Source organism: Aptenodytes patagonicus, chromosome 5 (assembly GCF_965638725.1).
Source record: "Aptenodytes patagonicus chromosome 5, bAptPat1.pri.cur, whole genome shotgun sequence".
Taxonomy (NCBI): Eukaryota; Metazoa; Chordata; class Aves; order Sphenisciformes; family Spheniscidae; genus Aptenodytes; species Aptenodytes patagonicus.
In genome coordinates this window covers 40432332-40454853 of record NC_134953.1, presented here as the reverse complement: position 1 = coordinate 40454853, position 22522 = coordinate 40432332, and the positions used below count along the sequence as shown (strand labels likewise).

Sequence of the window (22522 nt, the reverse complement as noted above, 5' to 3'; positions counted from 1 at the left end):
AGGTATGTTTTTTATGGTCCCCTTACAGGAAGCAGACAGAGATCACTTCGCCTTTACATGGGAAGGTGTGCAATTCACCTTCACACGCCTCCCCCAAGGATATCACCATTCGCCGACCATTGCTCACTTTGCACTGGCACAAGAGCTTGCCCGAGTCAATCCCCGAGAGGGGGTCAAAATATATCAATATATCGACGATATATTGATCAGCGGCTCTGATGCCATGGCGGTGGGACAAACCCAAACTAAGATAATTACTCACCTACAAAATTTGGGGCTTCAGATTCCGGCAGAAAAGGTACAGCTCCCATCTTCCGAGGTAAAGTTCCTGGGTATTTGGTGGAAGGGAGGAACAGTGTGTATTCCTCCCGAAACCTTAACTACCCTTGAACGAGTACGGATGCCGGGAAATAAAAAGGAGCTGCAACATGCCCTAGGCTTATTGGTATTTTGGAGAAAGCATATCCCAGACTTCTCCATCATAGCCTGCCCCCTTTATGATTTAACTCGCAAGAGGGCCACCTGGGACTGGACCCCCATCCATGAAGAAGCCTTAAAGTTGTTAATCTTTGAGGCTGGGGTATATCAGGCCTTGGGGCCCATACACCCAACAGACCCGCTTTATATTGAATGGGGTTTCACAGTCTACAGACTGTCTATACATATATGGCAGCGTGGACCGGAAGGTCCGACCTGTCCCATCAGGTTTTACTCACGCAGCTTCAAAGATGCAGAAAAGCATTACTCAGTTTGGGAGAAGGGCGTCTTTGTGGTGAGTTTAGCCCTACAGGAAGCTGAAAAAAATCATACTGCAACAACCAATCATTCTTCAAGGACCCTTTAAGGTCTTGAAGCCAGTACTGGCCGGAACCCCACCCCCTGCGGGGGGTGCACAGTGAGAGACAATAAGAAAGTGGTATGCACAATTAGATCATTACTGCCATACACACCAGATAGAGGAGGGAGCACCTAAAATACTCCAAGTACAAGAACCTCCTGACAACCAACCAAACCAGGGACCACCCCCCTCTTATATAAAACTTGCCCCTCCATTCAACCCCCACCAGAAAAACATATGGTTCACTGACGCGTCCTCTAGGAGAGAGGGAAAGATGTGGAAATATCGGGCGGTAGCCCTGCATGTTGATTCTGGGAACCGAATCGTAACAGAAGGGGAGGGAAGTGCTCAAGTGGGAGAATTGGTACCTGTGTGGAGTGTGGTTGTTAAAGGGGCCAAGACAAAAGAACCAGTGTTTATTTACACAGACTCATACACTGTATTCAAGGGATGTACTGAATGGCTCCCGTTTTGGGAACAGAATCAATGGGAGGTCAATCGGGTACCAGTGTGGCAACGAGAAAAATGGGAAGAAATCCTAAATATTGCCAAGCAGAAACCCTTTCTAGTAGGGTGGGTTGCCACACACCAAGCTGGGAATCACCCAGCTCACCTTCTGAATAATCAGGTGGACTCATTAACCTGTTTAGCAGGAATGGCTGTAGAAGGTGAGGGGGGAAAAATGGGAACACCTGTTGGAATGGTTGTACATAAAATGAGGCCAATCCAGAAGTAAAGATCTATTTAGGGAAGCAATTAGCAGAGGGTGGTCTGTAACCAGAGAGCTGTGTAACACTATTTCCGCGTGCAGCTTATGTCGCACCCGATTAGGGGAGCACAACCCCCTTAAGGACCCGCCTCTGCACATAAGAGATAATAAAGGGTTGTGGGACACTTGGCAGGTGTACTACATTGGTCCATTTCGGATCTCTGAAGGAAAACAATATGTAATAGTAGGAGTTGAAGTGGTGTTGGGATTGACCCATGCAGAAGCAGTACGACGGGAGATAATACTGTAAAAGGTTTAAAGTCGTGGTTCAGTTATCTACCTAAACCCCAATCAATCCAATCGGATAACGGAAGCCACTTTACTGCCGGGGTGGTTCAAGAGTGGGCACGAAGCTAAGGAATACAGTGGATCTTCCACACCCCATAACTACCCCCAGGCAAACGGCATTGTCGAGCGCACCAACGGACTCTTAAAGCAAGCTCTGAAACCGCATGAACATGGGTGGGCACAGCAACTATCAGATGCAGTATATAAAGTTAATAGCTGCTGGGGAATTAACGGGTGCCCACGACTCACCGCATTCTGCCCCAAGCCTCCGTCCATACTCCCTGGAAAAAGGGAGGCTAAAGACCTGGTGAATCCGCTCAATTATCTGGGACAACCCGTTCTGGTGGACCTACCAACGGTGGGAGCGGTGCCTTTAACCTTAAAAAAACTGCTAAATCTCTATACTTGGGTGGCCACCGACGCACATGAGAAGGGTCACCGAATCCATACCCGATGGATTGTCCCATCTTATCAATCATTGTTCATCTTTATGAATATATTTTGCAGGTTGTCAGAAGCCCACCGTGGGACTTACGCTTTCGGTTGTTGAATGGGTCTTTCCTTGCATTGTTTGTCTGATTTTACTAAGCTTGCTCCATTTCTTTACTAGAGAGAGATGGTGTGGGAGAAGTTTATATTCTTACTTTGTGAATGTACAATCTTGTTTCAACCAACTGGGAATTTGAATAACCAACCCAGCTTGGCATGGGAGTTGATTACTGGCTTTACCCGAATCTGGAATCGAACAGACCAAGGTCTTTGTGTGGACCTCCCCACATCCGCATCAGTGGGACTTAAATTTGCCATTATCTGGTTAAATTTTTCACGAATTCTAAATTCAAAGCTAGAGCTACTAAACCAAAAGTGCATCCAAAATCCACATGGGAAAGGAAAATGTTTGTGGGGAGCAGATTCATTCCCATTCCAAGAATATAGTGGGACAACTTGGTATACACCCTTCTCCAGTGGCCTACCTGTTTCCAATTAACAGGACCTGGAGAGACATGTGGAATGCTACCTGTTGGAAGCAACAACTTTGTAAGGGAACTACAAGTGCTGCCTTCGCAGCCTGAAAGAACTGGACATTATGTCCCCAGGAAGTAAAGATCCCTTGCAATCTTGTACTGGAATGGACATGGTGTCCCTGAGAGGTGGAGATCCCCTGTAACCTGGTACGGTGGTGGGACTCCCCACCTCACAGCGAACCCCTACACCACGAATATAATGTCCCATTTTTCCCCGGTTGATGTATTCAAATTCCTAGTAAATGGGGTGGCTACGCCCACCATGATGGTTCTCATTATGAATATGCTTGGTCCTTTAAACATTTCTTATCCAGCCCAGATAGCATAGTTGATACACGAGAAATAGATCCCCTACCCTATGAGAATACTCCTCTAATGAATTGCTCACAAACAATTAGCTGTGACTCATTATCGTGGGAACCAATAGAAACCTGGTATGTACCAGAACTGCGAATCTTTATCCGAGATATGTGCATTTGTTGGGATGTCTCAGTACCAGGATTTAAGCCTGGAGATCCCATGTGTTATGGAAACATTATCAATCAAGAAACCGCGTTAAAATGTGGAATTACGCTTACCCATGAAACAAAGTGGAATCTTGTGTGGGAAGGGAAAGCCAAACTAGCCGAATCTCATGACCCATCAACATGCTCCACTGCTAAATATCCAGCCCCTCAAGGTACCTTTTGGGCATGTTCAGATGGGAAGATGTACTCACACCTAACATGTAGACGAAGTGGCAGGTTTATGCTGTGCCATTGGGATTCCATCAATGGGCCCTTCCAAAACATTTGATTTTATTAATTCACCTGAGTGGGCAGTGCATGGAGTCCAAATACCTGACTATTATACCTGGGGCATGACAACATCTCTGATGTTAGAAAATACATTCACCCCATATGTAACTCTTAAAAGACACCAGTTTGTGTTAGAAAATTTAACCTGGCAAATGCATGTTTTGAGTAATTGGACTGCACATGCTTTTGGGGAATTAAATTTACAGGTGCAGCAGGTGTCGAAGATGGCCTTACAAAACTGCTTAGCCTTAGACATGCTGCTAGTTAAAGAACAAGGTGTGTGTGGAGTGCTAAACCATACGGCTGGAGAATGCTGCGTTACCATACACAATGCTACGACCACGACTGAGGAAGCCTGTCAGAAGATGCAGGAAATCACAGCCAAGACAGGAGACTTGTTCCAATCAATGTTACCGAGAGATTGGAAAGGGAATTGGAACCCAGCCTCATGGATTTCAACTTTGCTCAAAAGCCTTGGACTTACGGGATAGTGGGATTGGATAATAGAAGCCTTAGCAATGCTTTTGTTAATATAAATCAGTCTAGCTATCGGCTTTGCTGTAATGAGGTGCCTGGTTCGCCGCTCCTTCTCTTCTATCTCTTCCTCTCTGCGATATGTCCAGATCACCACCATCGAAGAGGACCTCTGAGTGTTTGAGCCATGGGGTGGTATAAGGGACGAGGCCCAAGCGACTGTGCTGTAAGCACAGACAGTGCCCCCAGAGAAAACTCCAGAAGCCAGCTGTGGGGAGGGGCCCAGTGTCACTCTCCTTGACTGACTAATGTCTCAACCACTCCTGGAGCTGGGGTGAGAGAAGATTCTAGAAACCTTGGGCTGGAGCCAATAAATAGGGGCACGCGTGAGCCTCCTGGGAGCACTCTCCACACCCACACCCCCCCGTTGGCAGGTCCGATGCTGGATACAGGATTGGTGATCTCTCTCTCCCCCCCCCCCCCCCCCGCTGCCCAGCTCTCTCTTTCTCCCCCTCTCTCTCTCCCCCCCTTCTTGCTCTCTGCTTTTGATGTTGCTAAGTAATACAAGGCCTACCTCAACTCCTCACAAAGCCGCTTAGCTTGTATTATATATTAAGACATAGAGGGTTGATGCTTATAGAAGTGTTCATGCCATTAAAGTTGGAGTTCGTGTTTGGATCTTGAGTGTTATTTCACCTTAATCCACACCGAGGGGATTTGCGGACCTTAGTCACTCTCCCCTTCCTGCAGGTGGGACATGACAGGGAGGGAAAAAAAAAAAAGTCAAAATATATGAGCAGATCTTCATATCAGCAAAGCTTACTTTCAGTTGCTAACAAAAATTCAAGTACATGGTCTGCCTGTAATTATATACGGGACAGACTGGGATGCTTTATTTAACCCAAAATACCCACATTGCAGTTCATGTTTTTGTCACAGTTCATTACCAGTATGACAATTTCTAACACTGTACATCATTTCAACAGCATTAAAAACACTCATACTGCACAGCTGTTTAAAACTTCTTTCCATCTGATGCAGCAGCAAGTCATGTTTTTGTAGGGTTTCCCTCCACACCCCCAATTCTACATTACTATAACACATAATTTAACACCACTGTAGGCAGTCCCATATGCAGGGTCTACCTTCCTGTAGTTAAAGCACAGAACCCTCTTAACACTCTCTCAATTGTAAAGCGGGACTACAAAATCTTTTCTGTCCACAGCTCTGCCTTTTCAAACAATTTCCTCTGTGTAACAGTCAAGAACAGCAAGCACAGATGTTAAAGTGATGAAACACAAATGCATTATAAAAACCTGCTGCACAGAATTTAGCGTTTTTTCTAAAAGCAATATGATAACATAGATCAGTTAAAACGTCTAACTAAATGGTTCCATCCTCACCACAGGAGAGGAAGTCACTGACAGCAACTCTGGACCCTGTGATTTGTGAAACGTATAGATTTTATTTTTTAAGTAGCTGCATTTGGATGCATATTTTTGAAGTAGATACACTTTGTTTTACTTGACCTCTAAATTTACTTGACAGACAAAATTGTTATGATGAAGTTAAGAACTAGATTTAAACATATATGCAGTTACTTAAAAGCATGCAGCAGGACAAGACTGGCATACAGCTCCACAGAAGAGGCTGTGGCAATCAGACTGGGGAACTAGTAATGTCTGAAAACAAATCTTACATATATATAGTAATGTAGATTAATCCTTCTTACACTGGTATTGGCAATGCTCAGGGCAGCTACACTCCTTCAGTGGCTACTTCAGATTTCACATATCATTAAGCTGTTCCTTTACATGCAACAAACTCATCATCAGCCCAGGAATGCCACCATTTTGCAGGAAAACAATAAACCCTTGTATGCACATTGTGCTCATACATGTCTGTCAGCTCTGATTTGAGCAGAGCATGCAGAACAAAACCTAAAAACTTCTCCATGGCTTTTAGGAGGATCTAGAGACCATTTAAGAATGCATGAGTGGATATATACATAAAAATATGTAAAACAAGATGTGCTATTGGAGCTCCTATTGCACCTCAACCTCCGAGGTGCTGTGAACAAGACACTGCACATCTCATCCCTGCCCTGTTTCCAAGGTCCCTGAACACCCCAGTCAGCTCAGAAAGTGAGGCTGGTGCCCTCTGGCTGCAGTATCATCCACCCCCATCCCTCCCCCCTGGGGAAAAGGCCCCCCTCAGCACCCCACCAAGCACACGTCCCTCAGTCAGGCCCAGGTGGGTGCTCCCCATAGGCACTGGCCCAGGGTGTATGGTGTAATCCCAGTCTGCAAGTTCCTTCCTGAGTTCTTGAGCCCCACAGCCTCATCCAAAAATGCCATAACCAAGTGCAAGAAACTGCTTCAGCAGGCAACCTAAGTGCAGAACGCTCTGTTGTTTGCTTCAGTGGCCTCACTGCATTTGAATACACCATGGTACATTTTCTTCTGAGGGCAGAAGGAAAAAAAAAAAAAAGCACCACTCAGAGGGTAATGGTAACTTCCTAAGTCTGCTGCTAGGAAACTACATGACACTGCTGTCAGCACATCAACGCAATCTATACCAGCAACAAGCAGCACATTATTCTTAACCCTGCAAAATCACTTATGCTAAAAACAATGAAGGGACCAAAAACAGGCAATCTGTTAGTTTCTGTGGCACAAAAGTCTGTGGTACTATCTGCTACCAATTTGTGGATTAAAGCCTTTTCCCACCACTCTAAAAGTCTAAAACAGTTGTAGCCAGCCTTGAGAACACTACCAATGTGTTACAGTCATCATTTCTTACCAGCTCCCTTCTACAATCTCTCTCGCCTCAGAGTCTACTGCTTTGAGAATAATGTTAATTCAAAGAAAACTGAGCAATGGGGAAAAGGAAACAGTGTTTCTACAGATGTGAATGTCATGCAAATGTCAAACCTCATGTTAAGATTTGATTAGGAGACTGAATGAAAGGGAAACAGTATCGCTATAAGTAAACCACCACACTAACAATAATCTCAGCCTGTCTGCTTGCAATATAACCTTGGTGATGGATTTCATTATTCTTAATTTTCCATGTAATATTAAGCTGTAACTGATTTTGCTAAAAGATCATATATAGCAGTACAAGAACTGCAAACAAATGTTTGTTGACAAGATGGATCTACACAGTCTTAATACTAAATTCCTTGTGTGCTGTACCTACAACTACACTCAGTCAATTCAAGAAAATGTTCATTTCTTTTGCATTACAAATAAATGCCCGTCTACTTAGAAATACCAGGAGCATATGCAATCATTCATCTGTATGTACCTGTGTCAGGGGAAACAGAAGGTGGTTTCACATTGAAGCCCAAAAAGCAGAATTCCAGATGACACTAAATGGATACAGATAAACTTTGGAGACCAATTCATTACAATTTTGCCTCGGAAAGGTAGTATTTTTCCAAGACTGCACAACCCCACTTGCCACATTTCTTGATGAACCTTAGGTACTAGCTGCTCCTGTATCAGGAACTTTCTTCCTACTGAGTGACTTCAGTTCTGCTCATTTCAGGAGGCTGGAAATCTCCTAGACCAGCTCAAGTATTTCAACAGCCCCAGTAACATGAAGATGTTACTGACACAGGGGCAGAGACATATTTGTGTACAGAGGCAAGAGAAAGTTGTTAGATGAACTAGAGCTATTGGTTTTAACTACAAGCTAAATACTTGCTTCACCCTAAAATACCGAGATAGAAAAATTCTACAGTAGTATTAATATTAGAAAACGCAAAGTTACAAGGAAAAAATTTTCCAGCCACATGACACTTCTTCCATCAGCTTTACATGCCCCCACCAAATCACCACCACCACAGAGCACATAGGGACTAACTCTGGCACAACCAATGCCAGCCACAATTCAGCTCAGAATGTATCTCAAAACAGTCCAGCAATTGCCCTGAACTTACTACTTTCTACCCAAAATGCAAATTCTTAGCCCCAACTTGTCTTAGGTGTGTATGCCCCACAGAGGATCGACTTAATTTTGCACTAGGCCTTGACATTTTAGTTACCTGTTGTGCCATCAAAATAATTTGCTAATTTTGTCCACAGAAGTTACACAAGGACATCTTCAGAAAGAACCTGGAATTTCATGCCCCTGATGACATCCTTCTGTGGTTGACAGTCCAAGTCAAACTTGTCACTATCTTGATAATTGGTGGGAGGGCAAGAGGACATAACATCCATATCTCTGATGGATGGCTCCCTTTAGTTTGAGACTCCCTTAATAGTTAGGAAATTATTTTTTTTTTTTTGTAATCTGCCTTCAAAGATATTAGAATAGAAGTGTTATCAGAGACTCAAAGGGATATCATTGTCCCCCCAAAAAAGAGAGTTATTAAGGAATTTCAATAATCCTCTGTCCTTTACCTTCAATGAGGCAAACCCAGGCACTCTCTTTCGCTGCTTCACTCTTTGAAGTTATAATCAGGAACAAACAAAGCAAAAAGGGAAGCGGGTTGCAGTGCCAGTGGATGAAGCTTCAATCCATTACAAATTTCATGAACAATCTGATTCATCTACTCAGTAGTTTCAGTCCCACCAGTGTACTTCAGGCTACCTTCCTAGATTAAAAAAGGCCACCGCAACAGTAGGTCAGCTTTTCTGACCCTCCTGTTGCTGCCATATTGTTGAACTTCCCTTATCCAGATAGGCCCCTAGATAAATCTAGATGAACTGCTAAGGAAAGGAGAAACACCACTCACCACCAGCCTTTTACCTCCCTCTACTTTGGTTCCCGAGTTGGCTGTCAAACAGGAAGATACCATATTGTGACAAAGGATGCTGCAGAATTCCTGGAAGCTGTACATTCTGCTTCTGCTCCCAAGTGTAGTGGCAACTATGTTTTCAAAAGAAGTTAACAGTATCTTATTCTCTGGAGTTTTTCAAAATACAAAGATTTTTTATGAGCTCAAGTTCTGCCCCATGGCTGACCAGTCATAAATCCCATTTTAATAAAGAGTCTACAGTTTTAAAAAACAAAACCCTGAAACAACCACCATCTGAAATTCACCAGGTGCATTTATTCAGGTCTTATTCAGTTAAGTACTTACGTAAATAACCTTGTTTCACATTAAATGATAAAAGAACCTCCCACCCCCCGCCCCCCAAAACCTGGAAGTTTTATTCTCATGAAATGCATTGCTCTCAAATCCTGGTAGGGAAAAAAAAAAACAAAAAAAAACCCAAAATAAAAATTAAAAAAGGGAAGTAAAAGAAGGCTGCTGAATAAGATTATCTACTGCCTTATGATTGATTTGGGGACCTACAGGGGAAAAAACCCTCCAAGTGAAGTGAAATGAGTGAGTACTGGAAAGTTCCTCGACTATCAGAACTGCAGCAATTTTATTATTATGAACAAATTTATGCCAGTGGACATATGAGTAACAGAATTAAGACATTTAAAGATCCTATTTGTGAATGTTAAATAACTTAAAGATCTCATAAGCTAAACGGATTCAGAAACCAGTCGGTGCTTCTTCAAAGGCAACAAGCGCTATTGCAGAGACCTTCATTAGCAGACAACAGAAGGCTGACTAGGGCATGCATGTGCGACCTGTACAAATGAAGTAGTCCAGGACACTCTTAATATCACAAACTCACTAAAGCCTTAAAACCAGGTTAGTTTATTTCAAAACAACCCAGATATTCTGAATTTTACTTTCAGATATTTTAGGAAGAGGCCATGTGCTGAATCTCAGTTGTGGGCTTGTATCACAGATCGCATTTACTTTCTGTGTAATCAAAGACAAGACTTCCATTCATGCCATGCAAGCAGGCTTCAGTTAAACCTATGCCAAATCACACAATTTCTTTGCAGTTCATCATGACCCTCTCACAGCACCTCCTATACAGTACAGGGGTTCTCTTAGCAGACCTTCCCCCCACCCACAAAGAAACCACAGGCCCAGAGAATTGTTCTGATGCAAGAAAGGAAGAAACAATTATTGCCTTAATAGATTGCACAAAGTAACAGTCAATAATTACAAGAACACATGAATATGCAAGTACTACATAAACCAAGCCTTTACAGTGCACAGAGACTAAAACCAGACTTTCATGTTTCTATGACATGACAACCAAATATTACTTTATTAATACTTTAAGACTATATAGGTTTTCATTTAATGCTCACCCATCTACCACTTTTCTTTGACAGAGACTAAAAAATAAAAACAAAATTCAAAGCAGAAATACAATGTTGCCTTTAAGTTGTTCATTTTTCCTTGTCATACACATGGCACTTAAGCTGTCAATACATAATTCCATTAGTGTGGGTTTCATTTCTAGCTTGTGTTTACACTCATTTTAGATGTAACAATAAAAATAAAATATACTATATTCTAATTACTTTCATTGTGCTATCTCACAAATATTTTCTTTCCTCCAACTTGCAACTTCTGTTTGCAGACAACAGCAGAGAATAGAGACACAAGTTATTTCACATGGTCGGATACACCACCAGACACCAAAGATTTCCAAGTAAGTTATTTCAAGCTTTGATATTACCCAAGTGTAAAAACTGGAAAAAAAATATTAAGAAAATCTTCATAAGCTATAAATTCAGCTTGTTAGATGAAGCACAGGTCTGTTCAGTGGAGACTCTTGGAAATAAGTGACTGCCATAGTACTCAAGAATTCAAACACCATCCTAGTTAACGAGTACATATCTATATATGCTTAGCTATGTAACTTGGATATTGCCAAGTGAAGTGTGGACTAGCATAGAACTGAAATGCAGTGACTTTACTGCCAATTTGGAAAGAAACTGCTGGCCCAACAGGTACAAGTTTCTTTCCCAGCTTCAGCTGAAAAGTTCCCCAGCTCATCCCCATACTCTCATCACTCACCTCTCCCAAAGATCTGTTTCCCAGTCAGCCTTACTACTACCACCACATTTCAATAAAACAAAATCAGATTAGCTTAAACAGCTACCCTGGAAGATCTGAGCTGGTGGTAACCCAGAGGAATAGTCTCCATAGCTGTCCCTGACAGACCTAGGAGTGTCTATGAGGCTTAGCATATTCGTCACCATTATGTACTAGAATGACCGCGCTCTAAGGTTACACAATCACATATATGTTGTTTATAGAAAACGCACAAAATGCAGTTAAGAGAAAGCTCTATCAAAACCACCAAAACCAGAGCATCAGAATACTCAAGTGTTGGGCTTTTTAAAGCATCTCTCCCCTACTTCTGACAGAGAATAATTAATTTCTCTGTTTATGACATTTATTTTCTCCACAAGAGTCATGAAGAACATCCTTCACAAAAACATTCTGCCCATTACTCTAAAAATACATCACTGAAATTTTAACAGCTCTTGTAGCAAGCAACATACAGTGACCTGCTCTCATTACATTTGCTTGACTAGGGAAATACCCCTACAAAGAAGTTAATACTGAGATCTGCAAGAAGAGAGCACAATGCTGCCTGTTATCACCCCTATATTGCTGTTCATCAGCCAGCAAAATTTGGAGCTGCTGGTCCAAGTAATATCCTTATATTTAAGTAGAAGTGTTAGCTTTGAAATAAGATGGCTCCCCTATTCCTATGATATAGGACAGATATAACAGAAATCTGGAGTCAAACAATCACCTGGTGGCATGCAAGTGCTGCAAGATGGCACAGAACCAACGGTACCCATGTGCGCTGTCCCTGAGCTGCTGCAGACAAGGCTGGGAACTGGCCTGCAGCTCAGCAGTACTCATGGAGCATTCCCATGGGATAGCTCACAAGACAGCCAGGCCTTATACAGGAGTATCTCCCTCTTACCAAATGCAACCAAGTGCCAGATGGAAGACAGCAACCACTGAGACAGAAGCACTGTTTCTCAAGATACAGTAAGGGGGAAACTGTAGGCAAACAGAAAATGCTGCAATCAACTATTCAAATTACACTGGCATGCTGGGATTAACATTTGTATTTTTGTAAAAAGCACCATACAATTTAATGACAGAGCAATAAAAGACTGCAGTTCTACATGTCACCCAAAAGAATAAATCACTAAAACTCTCCAATAATCGTTCACTGAACCATAATTTGAATGGAAACCAAGAAGGAGTATCTTTGTTCTGTTTAAAATATGTGACAAGGAAACACATGAATGAAGTAAATGAGACAACCAATAACCTGGCTTTGCAGGAAGGCTCGTCAGTTACAATAAGAAGTCTGTAAAATGGACATACTAACAACCCTTCTCACATAGCCCTCCCAGATCCTCAAGCAGTGCTATTTACACATTCAGTCTTACAACCTGGGTCTTAAGCCACTTTCTACACAAAATGTTTTGTGGGGCTTTTTTTGCTTGTTTAACTCGAAACGTGCTAATGTGTATGTCCGGAAAAACAAAGCTATTTTATCCACAAATTCTTATCCAAATCTGACTGCCTAACAACCAAAATAATAAATAAAAGCACTGATAAAAGCAGTGGGCTGTATGTTTCTCTCCCACTAATTAAATCACTTCAGCAAGAGCAGCGTTTTAGTGCTTAAACATGATCTTCATGTTAGAAAGGACTCACTACTGTTTTACTAAGATGGCTCCTGAAGCTGTTTTATCGGGAATATTTTTCTCCTTACATCCTTCCCAAACGCCTTCCAAAATCTTTCTACCAGCTTTTATCAGTCAGCTTTGTCTTTTTACTCAGTTTCTTCTCCCGATATCTCAAATGGTTTGTTCAGGTTTCATTTCCGTTTCATTTTCTAACGTATGAACTAAATAAAAAAGAAGCTAGTACTTCACCAGTGACAGAAAATAACCACAGTCTTTGTGGCAGTTTACTTTGAACTTTCCTCTGTTTCTCTTTTTTCTTTGCCCTTCAGACTGCACTATTTTAGGGAATTCATTTGAACCAAGACTGTGTCTTTCTATGTTGCAGGGCATTCTCTTGATGCTAGACAAAATAGGCTGGAGAAAGACAGCAGTCCGTGGCCCTTCCTCAGGCGAACATCCACTACAGCAAGGTTTGCTTGTTTGAAGTTTCAAGTAAAATTAGGAAAAAGCCCAGGATTTCTCTGTTCACCTTTAGGCTAAGATTCCGATCTTGACACTGTTAATGTAAACTCCCAATAACAGCATTACTTCAGAGTAGTTATTCCCAGTATGAGCCAGTACAGCTGAGATAAGAGTTTTATACACAAGGTAAGAGCACCTGACTGGCACCTGGCTCCTCACTGCTCTATGCTGTCACCGCAGCTGCAGTGTCCTAATTGAGATAAGCCACTAGTCTCCTTGGTCATTAATTGCCCTCAAAAACCCCTCCAAACAGTTACCCAGCAGAGACAAAGTTCCTCCAAAAAACCCAAAACAAAACAAAGAAACCCAATTACAACCTTCATCTGCATTTCCAATACAGGCTAGAGAGCAGAGGGGGCTGGCTCCCTTGCTCATCCCCCCCCTTCACAGTGCTGGGTTTTGCTGCATTCTGGCACCTCCAACAAAGCTTATTAACATCGGCCAAGGATTCAGGACAATCACACTGACCAGGTCGAGTCTGTCACAACAGGGGAATCTACAGGGGTCCAAGGCAAATGCAGCCACTCTACAGCTATAGGTCACCCTTCTCAAATGCTCTAATGGCCTTTCCCTCCTCAGGTGAATCCAGAAAGAATACCCTTCTCTCTCCCACACCCAAAGCTATATGTTTTATGCCTGTATAGGTGTCATACAAAGGTCAGATAGATTTTATATATACAAAACAGACACTATTTTAAATGACCTTAGGTCCTACTCAGAGATTTGTCATCAGTGATTAAAAGCACTTGTTCTAACTTCTTTTGTGTTACAACTTGAAAAAAATTCAGCCAGGTATGCAAAGAACAGCATGTAATCCTAACAGCTAGAAAACACATAAAACCCCCACCAATAGGATTATACCAACTGCCTGAACTGCCAAAAAGACAAATCAAATCCAATTACTGCTGAGTTAGTATTTATTGTAAAGTCCCTTATAATAAACCACCTAAGCATCCGAAGTTGCAGGAGCATCTTCTCTCCCAGAAGCCTGCTCTGTTGTATTCTTACAAGCTCTTTAGGCACTCCATGTGTCCTTCCCCAAAAGATTTCATATCAACAAATGTATAAGATAGAATGCTCTAGTAGCAGCAAAATGAACAATATATACCTGCAAGGTACTTTCTTCCCTTCATCAATCAGTTGATCAGTTATTTTTAATTAAAACAGGAAGCTCTGATTGCAGGATTTTGAGCAATAATCCCTTCCACTGTAACTATTGTTTTCTGTGGTTCACATACTGAATTCATAAATTATTAATAGGACAGAACTAGCAAACCTGGTTTTAAGTCTCAAGCAGCCTTTTGGCTAGATCCAGATCTCAAGCTTGAACTAGTCAGAGTTACCCATTCGCATGCTTTAAGTACTGAGAATTATGTGTTAATTGGCTATTCGTTCAGTTTTCAGCTACGCACTCTAAGTTTAGGAGAAAACCAGCTGGTTCACACAAAAGCAATGCCTCATTTTTCCAGAGTTCTATTAAGTTTACCTGAAGTTCTGATGAAGATCCAAAAGCCACCTTCAGGAGGTAAAAAGGTTTGGTTTGCCAAACCAATGGGTTTTATATCAGACTTACTGTTACAGCTGAACTGAGATCAGAATTCACTTTCCTATTTTCAGATTTTGATACTTAGCTGGATAGAGGCTCTGATGCAAGCACAAACATAAAAACAAAACAAAAAAAGGAAAGCTAACATTCATACTATTTTCCTGTTTAAGAGCATTTTAACTAAGGCCAAATTGTTTCCAAAAGTTGACTAACTCCCTTAAAGGAAAAGTGTAAAGCTACTGGTTTTGTTTCCTTCACCTGTTTGCTAACAATGAGCAGAGTTTTAGCAACAAATTATGCCCCGTGTTTGAAGTTGTTCACAAATGACTTAAAATCACAGAGTTCAGTGGTAAATCTCCATGCGTATCAGGCTGCTAAGGCATGGGAAGAAGGAAAGGAGCAATAAGAGAGGGAAACCTGAAGGATCCTACTTTTTAAGAACGCGCCCCACTAAGTACAAATGTAGCTCCTGAAGTGTACAGGTCCCAGTAGCAATACATAAGGAACTTACCTAAGATTTATTTTTAAAATTTAGGGAAAAGAACTTGAGCCAACTTCCAACTCCTGTCTGATATCCATGCTCTTAAATCAACCCTAGTAAAGTTCTACATTCCCTAATTCAGTCCTGTATCTGCTTCTGAAGTGCAACACAACCCTGCAGTATGGTTCCCACGCACCCATCCAGCACTGCGGTGTAGCTGTCCCTGCAAATAGACACCAACATGCTGACATCTCCAAGCTATCCTACAAAGTAACAAACGCATACACATTACGGATACACAATGCAGCAACTCAACAGACTTTGTGCTTCAGAATTCCATTAGGGCATAGAAAAATCTGTGCCTAAAGACCAGAATTAAGAAACCCACGCACACATTTACACAACTGGTATGATGCTTAGTTGGTGGATGGTGGACCAATAAACAATAGCTACGTTCTCAAAAAGCTGATTGAAACTCTTTATCTGCAAAATGCATGTTGAATTAGTACTCACCTTTAAAGGTGTTTAGGAGGTTGCTCCAGTAACTATTCCCATTTTAATAAAGGAATTAGACACTCTCACACTTTTCCAAATACATGTACATATTGTCATTTGAAAGTTACAGGAAAAAGTACTTATCATAGCAGGATGTGCAAAGCTGCACTATTAAACTTTGGATAGTCATTTAAGCAAGCCTGATCTGACTCTAAGTATTCCTTTACCAGTCCATGGTCTTTCTCTTGAAAATTACGTATGCCAACTACAGTCACTGTACCTTCCAGAGGGTGGCATAATGGGGCTTGCCAGATCAACAGCAGCTGAAGCAAGAGGGTAGAGGCAGTAGTCCCCGATTCAGAAGTAACCTGCCTCAAATTTTGTGAAGCTTCGTGACACACCAAAAAGTTTAAGGCAGGGTGGATTTCCACACCATTACTGTACACACTGGGTTATGCATGTGACCAGACTGTCACTCCTGCTGCAGTACCAACAAGTTCCCATTGCCTTTTTAGGAGGCTGAGAAAAAGCATGTCATTTACACTACATGATTGACTAGCCATGCAGATTGGGCTTTGCTGGGAAGCAGGAGGAGATAGCATCTTTCAGAGAGAACTGAATTTGGAAGAAGTACAGAGCAGGAACAGTTTGCATTCATTCCCAGCTTGCTACGTGGGATCTTGAGAACATTTCCTTTACCACTTCAACTATACAGTCTGATTTTATTTTTAAATCTTTCTTTTTCCTCAGTTTCCAACCACCAGAATGCAAAACAGTTCTCAAAGTGAAAAACGTATTCACTTAATTTGCAGACTCCCCAAAGAGCAGCCTGAGAATTTTACATGTCATGAACCTCCTCCCATCAGGGGGGTGGGTGGGAACAAACAAGGAAATGTTTCCACCTTAACTTTTAATGATGGGAGATGGGAGCAACCTGCCTTGCAAACGCAGGGGGTTCCCCCCCACCTCGGTGGAGTCTAAATGAGTCAATGTGAATTGACTTACATCTAACCTCCCCTCCAACCACCGCACACCTCACTCTAAATGGACATCTACACAATTGTCATTAGTGGCCACTGCTGAAACATGTAAAGGGTCTGGAAAGCAGGTGTCTGCCTCTCCCAGCATGTGCCCCCAGATGACACCACCCACACGCCTATCTTGTTCTTCCAAAGGTAATGTCGTATTCCTCAGGCTCCAGCCCACAAGGCTGACTTCACCTTGCATCTCTCAAGTTAGTGCAACATTTCAAACACACAGCTCCGATCAGCCACAGGGAAAGATAAAATCACTGGGGTGTGCAAGAGGCAGGCATCAGAGTCACATCACCTACCAGGAGTCGGGGGACCAGGGTCACCCTGCTGATTCCGCTCTCAGTCCATTGCTGCAATCCCACTCCTAAAGCGTTCACAGGGCTTTCTGAGCCCGAGAAGGTGTCTCCCCGCAGCTTTACAGTTACGAGGCAAGGAGCTTCCCCTCTCCCCTCCGCAGGACTCCCCGATGCCTGAAGGGCTGAGGCACTCGGGAAACGGCAGGAGATAAGGCACCCAGCATCACTCCGCTTCCCCCAAATGAGCTCGGAAATGAGATGTAACAGCAGCCTCTCCCCCACGCCAAGTATTACAGGAGCAGAATACTAACTGGTTCATTTATTTTACTGATTACCATAGGCAGATATTAAAGTCTAAACATCGCATTTCTTCCACCAGCCCTTTCAAATTAACCCTACATTTTAAAGCAATACGACAATACTTGAGGTCACCGTTTCTCCTCTGCTTGGCGGCGGGGACCGATGGGGAAGGAGGAGAGGAGATGGGTGTTTATCCTCGCCGGAGGAGGCTCTCCCAGCTCTGGCCGCGGAGCTCTGACCCAGCCCCAGGAGGGTGGGGAGTCTCCGGGCTGGGGCAGCCCAACGCGCCGCGACAGCACAGGTCCAGCCCGCCCCGCGGCAATTTCACCTGCGCCTCCCTCTCCGCCGACTTACCCCCTTCCGCCAGGCTCTGGGAAACTTTCCGCCGCGGCGGGGAGCGGGACGGCGCGGGGGCCGCCGCCCTCTCGCAGCGAGGCCCGCGGGGGCGGCTTGCGCCACCGCCGGGTCCGAGCGGGGGCAGCGCCGCCGCCTCTCTGCCTGCCGCTGGCCAACGCTGGCTGCGGCTGGCTGCGCGGCGGCGGCGCTGCGGTGGGGCCGCGCAGGGGCGGGAGAAAAACTTTGAGGCTTGCAGGGGGAGCGGGGAAGCGGCGCCGCCGCTGCCCCCCCAGCAGAGGGGGCCAGGGAGCTCTGCAAGCTCACCGCTGCCGCGGTTCCCGGCTAGGGAAGCGCGGTGAAAGCGCTACGCCGCGGCTGAGGGGCTGCTCCTGCCCGCCTCCCCGCTCCGCGTTTTATGAATCGGGGGGGGGGGGGAGGAAGGGAGGAAGGGGGTGGTGGTGGAGAAAAGGGGGGGTGGGAGGGAGGGAAGCAAGCATTTGTGACAGCTCCGGGCATCCCTGCAACCTCCTTCTCCGGGATGGAGCAACCAAATGCCTCGCAGCCCTGCTGTCCCCCTTCCCCCAGCAGCCCTCCCCCAGCCACGGCGAGCACATCCAGGGAGGGAAGCATACGGGAGACACGGCCACCGCGCTGCTTCGCCCGCGCCGGGCGGGCTCGGCACCGCGCCGGGCTCTGGGGCTTGCTCCCTCTCGCTGCGCCCGCCTGCGTTTCGCTCCCTTTTGGCGCACCCCGCCTTGGCCATGCGGGCAGATGCTCCGCGGCACCAGGAAGAAAACCTCCGTCAAAACCACTTTCGGCACTTACTGATCCCAACTCCGGACCGACGCGCTTCGGCTTCTAAGTCTATGTATTTGCTAGCGTTGCCTTATCCCCAAATGCCACCTGTAGGCCTTTTTCCTGGGAGGATGAATGTCTCACCTACCACCCATCTGAATTCAGCGTAAAAAGTTTCAGGTGGTGAATCAACACCGTGGGGACCTGTTGGCTGTCCGGTTCGCTCTTGGTGTCGCAGGGTTAGCCCCGCTGCGGGCTCCCGCTCCGCCCCCGAGAAGGTCCCACATAAACCTGCGGCGAATTGCACCTGCTGCAGGAACACAAGAGGCCCTGCAATGGCAAACCTCTGGGTGTAACCTTAAAGAAGTATATACGTTAATTTCTTAGTAAACAAACTCCAAATTGATTCAGCCATTTAGCACCAATGCAAGGGAAAGACCCCTCACAGGTGAGCAGCAGCAGCAGCTAAAATACCGCTGGTTTCAAATGCAAACGTTCACTTTTTCACAGTACCCCCTCTACTCATCTCCGAGATGGGACAGGACAGACACTCCTGTGCCCCAACGCACCCGGAAGAGAGCTTTCCTAAGCAGCGCTAACCAAGTGAACACAATACCCTAGCCTGCTTCTTTAATGACACCAAACTCCCCTCCCCTCTTGCCTTCAAATCCCATTATTGGGTTCACCTGCGCTCCTCCCTCATTAAACTGCTGCAGGCAACTCCATCAGCTAAACCAACAACAGCTTTCTGCAAAACCTTTTAAAAAGGAAAATAACTCCTGACCTTTCAGGTGAAGATGACCATGTAAATCTTTACTGTCTCAATATCATCTCAGATCCAAACGTTAAAGTAGATTTATGAACCACAAATTTTCCGCACAGAAGCTGAATAAAATCTGAGTTTCCCAAGGATTTTCAGATGAGCCTGCTAATTCGTTTGGAATCCTACTAACTAAACCCAGCCTTCAGAAGGACTCAGACTAAATTTCTAGAGTACTCAGCTTAAACATTCTGGATATTAGAAAAGGAGCAAAGAGTTTAATGCGAGGTCTCCCCCGGCAAACGGGATGCCGTCAACTATTACTATATTTAAGTGCTTCTCCCCTGGACAGCGCCATTTAAGCAGTATTCACCCCATCAGAGCCTCTCACCCCAGCCGCGCTCGCTGCCCCCAAACTGGTACCAGAAGCTACTCGAGCAAACGTCTTTACTCCTTCCCGCGCGGGGCTCCGGCTCCCCAAGTCGGGCGGCCTCAACATTAAGGTCCACTGACCCGCCACGGGGCTCCCCCATCCCATCCGATCCCGTCCCGCTCCTCACCTCCGCCTCGGTGCCCTCTGACCACAGCCCGGGGCGGGGCAGCGCTTCCCCGCAGCCGCCACCCGCTCCGGCCCCGCGGGCAAACGCGCCGCTGCCGCCGCTCAACGCCGCGGCGTTACCGAGCTGCAGCCGCTCCCGCGGGGCGGCGCCGCCACCCGGCGGACCCCGGCCGGCCTTCCTCTTCCCCCTCCTCCGCCGCCTCCTCCTTCCCCGCCGCTCAGCGCTGGGCCTCGGAAACCTGGGTGGGTGGCAGCCGAGCGGTGCCGAGGCGAGGCGGCAGGACTGTCAAACGCGGGCGGATTGTGCCCCCCTCTCGGCTCGGAGGGCCGATGAATTGCAGCCGCAGACAGCGGGCGGCTGCTGCTGCTGCGGCCGCCTTCCCTCCAGCCAGCCCGGCGCGGCGGGTCCCGCCGGCGGAGCGCCCTATGCCCCGGCACCCCCAGTCGCGGCTTTAAATACCGGCCGTGGCGGACTTTTAAGCAAGCAACACACTTCGTGGACGCTGTGTATGCTTCCTAACCTCAGAAGCAGATCCGCTTATGGGAATGCACAAAGATACACACTTACTTTAGTTTGCCTCGTTAGAGGAAAAAAAAAACATGCAAGCTTAATTGAAATAGAAATAGCGGTGAGCTGCCACAGGTATGAACTCTATAAGTGGGATTAGTTTGGGGATGCTGGCATGGGCTGGGGAGTTAATGAGGGGGATGATTTTCATGAAGTAAAAATAAATATTAATTGTAGCAGCTGAAGGGGGAAGATAGTGTCAGTTCATTACCAGAAGTGTTGCTGAGGCTTCCACCAATTGTATTTGCACATTTGTTTTTACAAACGAGATATTTGCAAAGATCCTCATGCACTTCAATAGAGACCCGTGAGCTTTCTCATAGTAGTTTATTTGCTTTAAATATAAGCATTTCCTCAATATGTGAGCTTTGCAGGCTTAAATGTGAGATTTTTGGTGAACTATCTTAAGAAAAATCTCAAAAAGGCTGGATCAGCAGCCTGTGAGAACTGGGGGCTCAGCCATTCTTAATATTTTACTTCAATATTTGTGACCTAAACCACACACACTGAAATTTCTCCTGTCTTTGGGGGAGTGTTAGCTTGAGCCCACGATCAATGCAGTAGACCAGGCCAGACTCCTCCACTCAGTACAGAATGCAAAGAACAATTATTTAACAATAAAATCCCCAGAAGACTGGGGCTGGCCAGAGACTCCAGCAACCTGAATGCTGCTTCTGTTCTCACCACACTTGCTTACGTGAAAACATGAGTAGGGCATTGCTCAGAAAATGAGTTCTGTCCAGTTGGCTTTTTTCAGGGCTGGCTTAAAAAGTCAGTCTCCCATGCCACCATGGGGAACTGACTGAGGTTAAAAATATTCTATTGTTTTTTCTGGATTGAGTTCAGCATGGATCGGTTCCCTGATCTCATTTCTTGCAGTGGCCCCACAGACAGACTATTGCAATGGTGCAACTGTGGAGAGCAAGAGCAAGTGACATAGGTGGGAATATGGGATGGCAGCTATTTAAAGTGGCTCTGCTACCAAAAAAAAAACATTCCCCAAGCTCCCAAATCACATATTTCCGCTCTTTTCCTTGCAGCAACTTTGCTTGACCCTGTGGCATGCCAGTTCATCTCATTAAATCAGCAGAAAACTAACCTGGCAGAGAAAAGCAGTTTCCTTCATCTTTAACAAGCCAAGTAGGATCACTGAGGAGTCAGATAAGCAGCAAAGCCATTGCTAAACAGGTCAGGAACCAGCAGATCACGCAGGTGGTGCAGGACCATCCCCTTCACCTGCCAAGAGTGGTTAAATTTTCTCAGCCACCCTGTGATCCCGTCTTCTCAATTTCACCTGTGTAAATCCAGATTAAATCCCTCAGCTGCAGCTGAGTCCAGAATTTCATCCCACCTGTTCTCTGAAGTCAAAAGCAAAACTCCTATTGATTTAGATGGGGCCTTCTTACGTTCCTCTCCCCTACAAAAGTGATAAGAGCATGAATTTTAACCCCTGTTACGTCCTAGTGCTTTACAGAAATCCTATAAATATTTACATGGCAATGTGCACTATGGAAATAAGCTCACAGTTCATGCCTCAGCATGGTTTGTGAGGACACAGGTGAATGAAAACCTGTGTGATGACTTTTATTCTCTCTCCCCCCATGCCATACTTCCCTTCTCTCAGGCTTCTTAAACATCCAAATTCTTCAAATTAACTACTGGAGGAAGAAAAGGAAGCATAGGGAGGTTGAGTATGAGGAAAATATATAGCAACATTCGAGCCAGCTGTTGCAGTAGCCAGGTATTTGTCGCCACCATTATTAGATGAGTCACAGAGATTTTAGCAGAGAATCTTGTTTGCTTATACAGCTTTTGTATTAATGCAGAATTCAGAAGTACTTGTCACTGTACACAATCTTATTTGAAAAGTAATGCTTTTAATTAGAGAAAGATTTAATTTCTACTTCAAAATTTGATGGATGATTTTAATAAGAGAGTAGGAATTACAAGCTAAAGTGTCAAGACCCCATCAATTAAATATTTGCATGGGCTTACATATAATTTAAATGACTCTGCCATTTATTTAATCTTAAAATTCAGAGTGAAATTGCAGATTCACCACTGTTTGTTTAGATATGGCTACATTCACTAAGCTCATGCCATA

The 22522-nt window shown here is 44.7% G+C and overlaps 1 protein-coding gene across 4 annotated transcripts in view; it reads right to left on the bottom strand.

Moving 5' to 3' along the window:
* The window catches only part of PCDH15 (protocadherin related 15), an 896179-nt gene extending 876281 nt beyond the window's left edge, over positions 1–19898 (bottom strand). For 3 of the 4 annotated variants that reach the window (XM_076339470.1, XM_076339471.1, XM_076339472.1), the window contains exon 1: positions 19852–19889. The gene's annotated coding sequence lies outside the window, so the exon portion shown is untranslated. Of the gene's footprint in view, positions 1–19851 lie in introns of all 4 variants that reach the window. The other variant, XM_076339474.1, reaches the window with a different exon arrangement.
* Positions 19899–22522: the final 2624 nt, after the last annotated feature.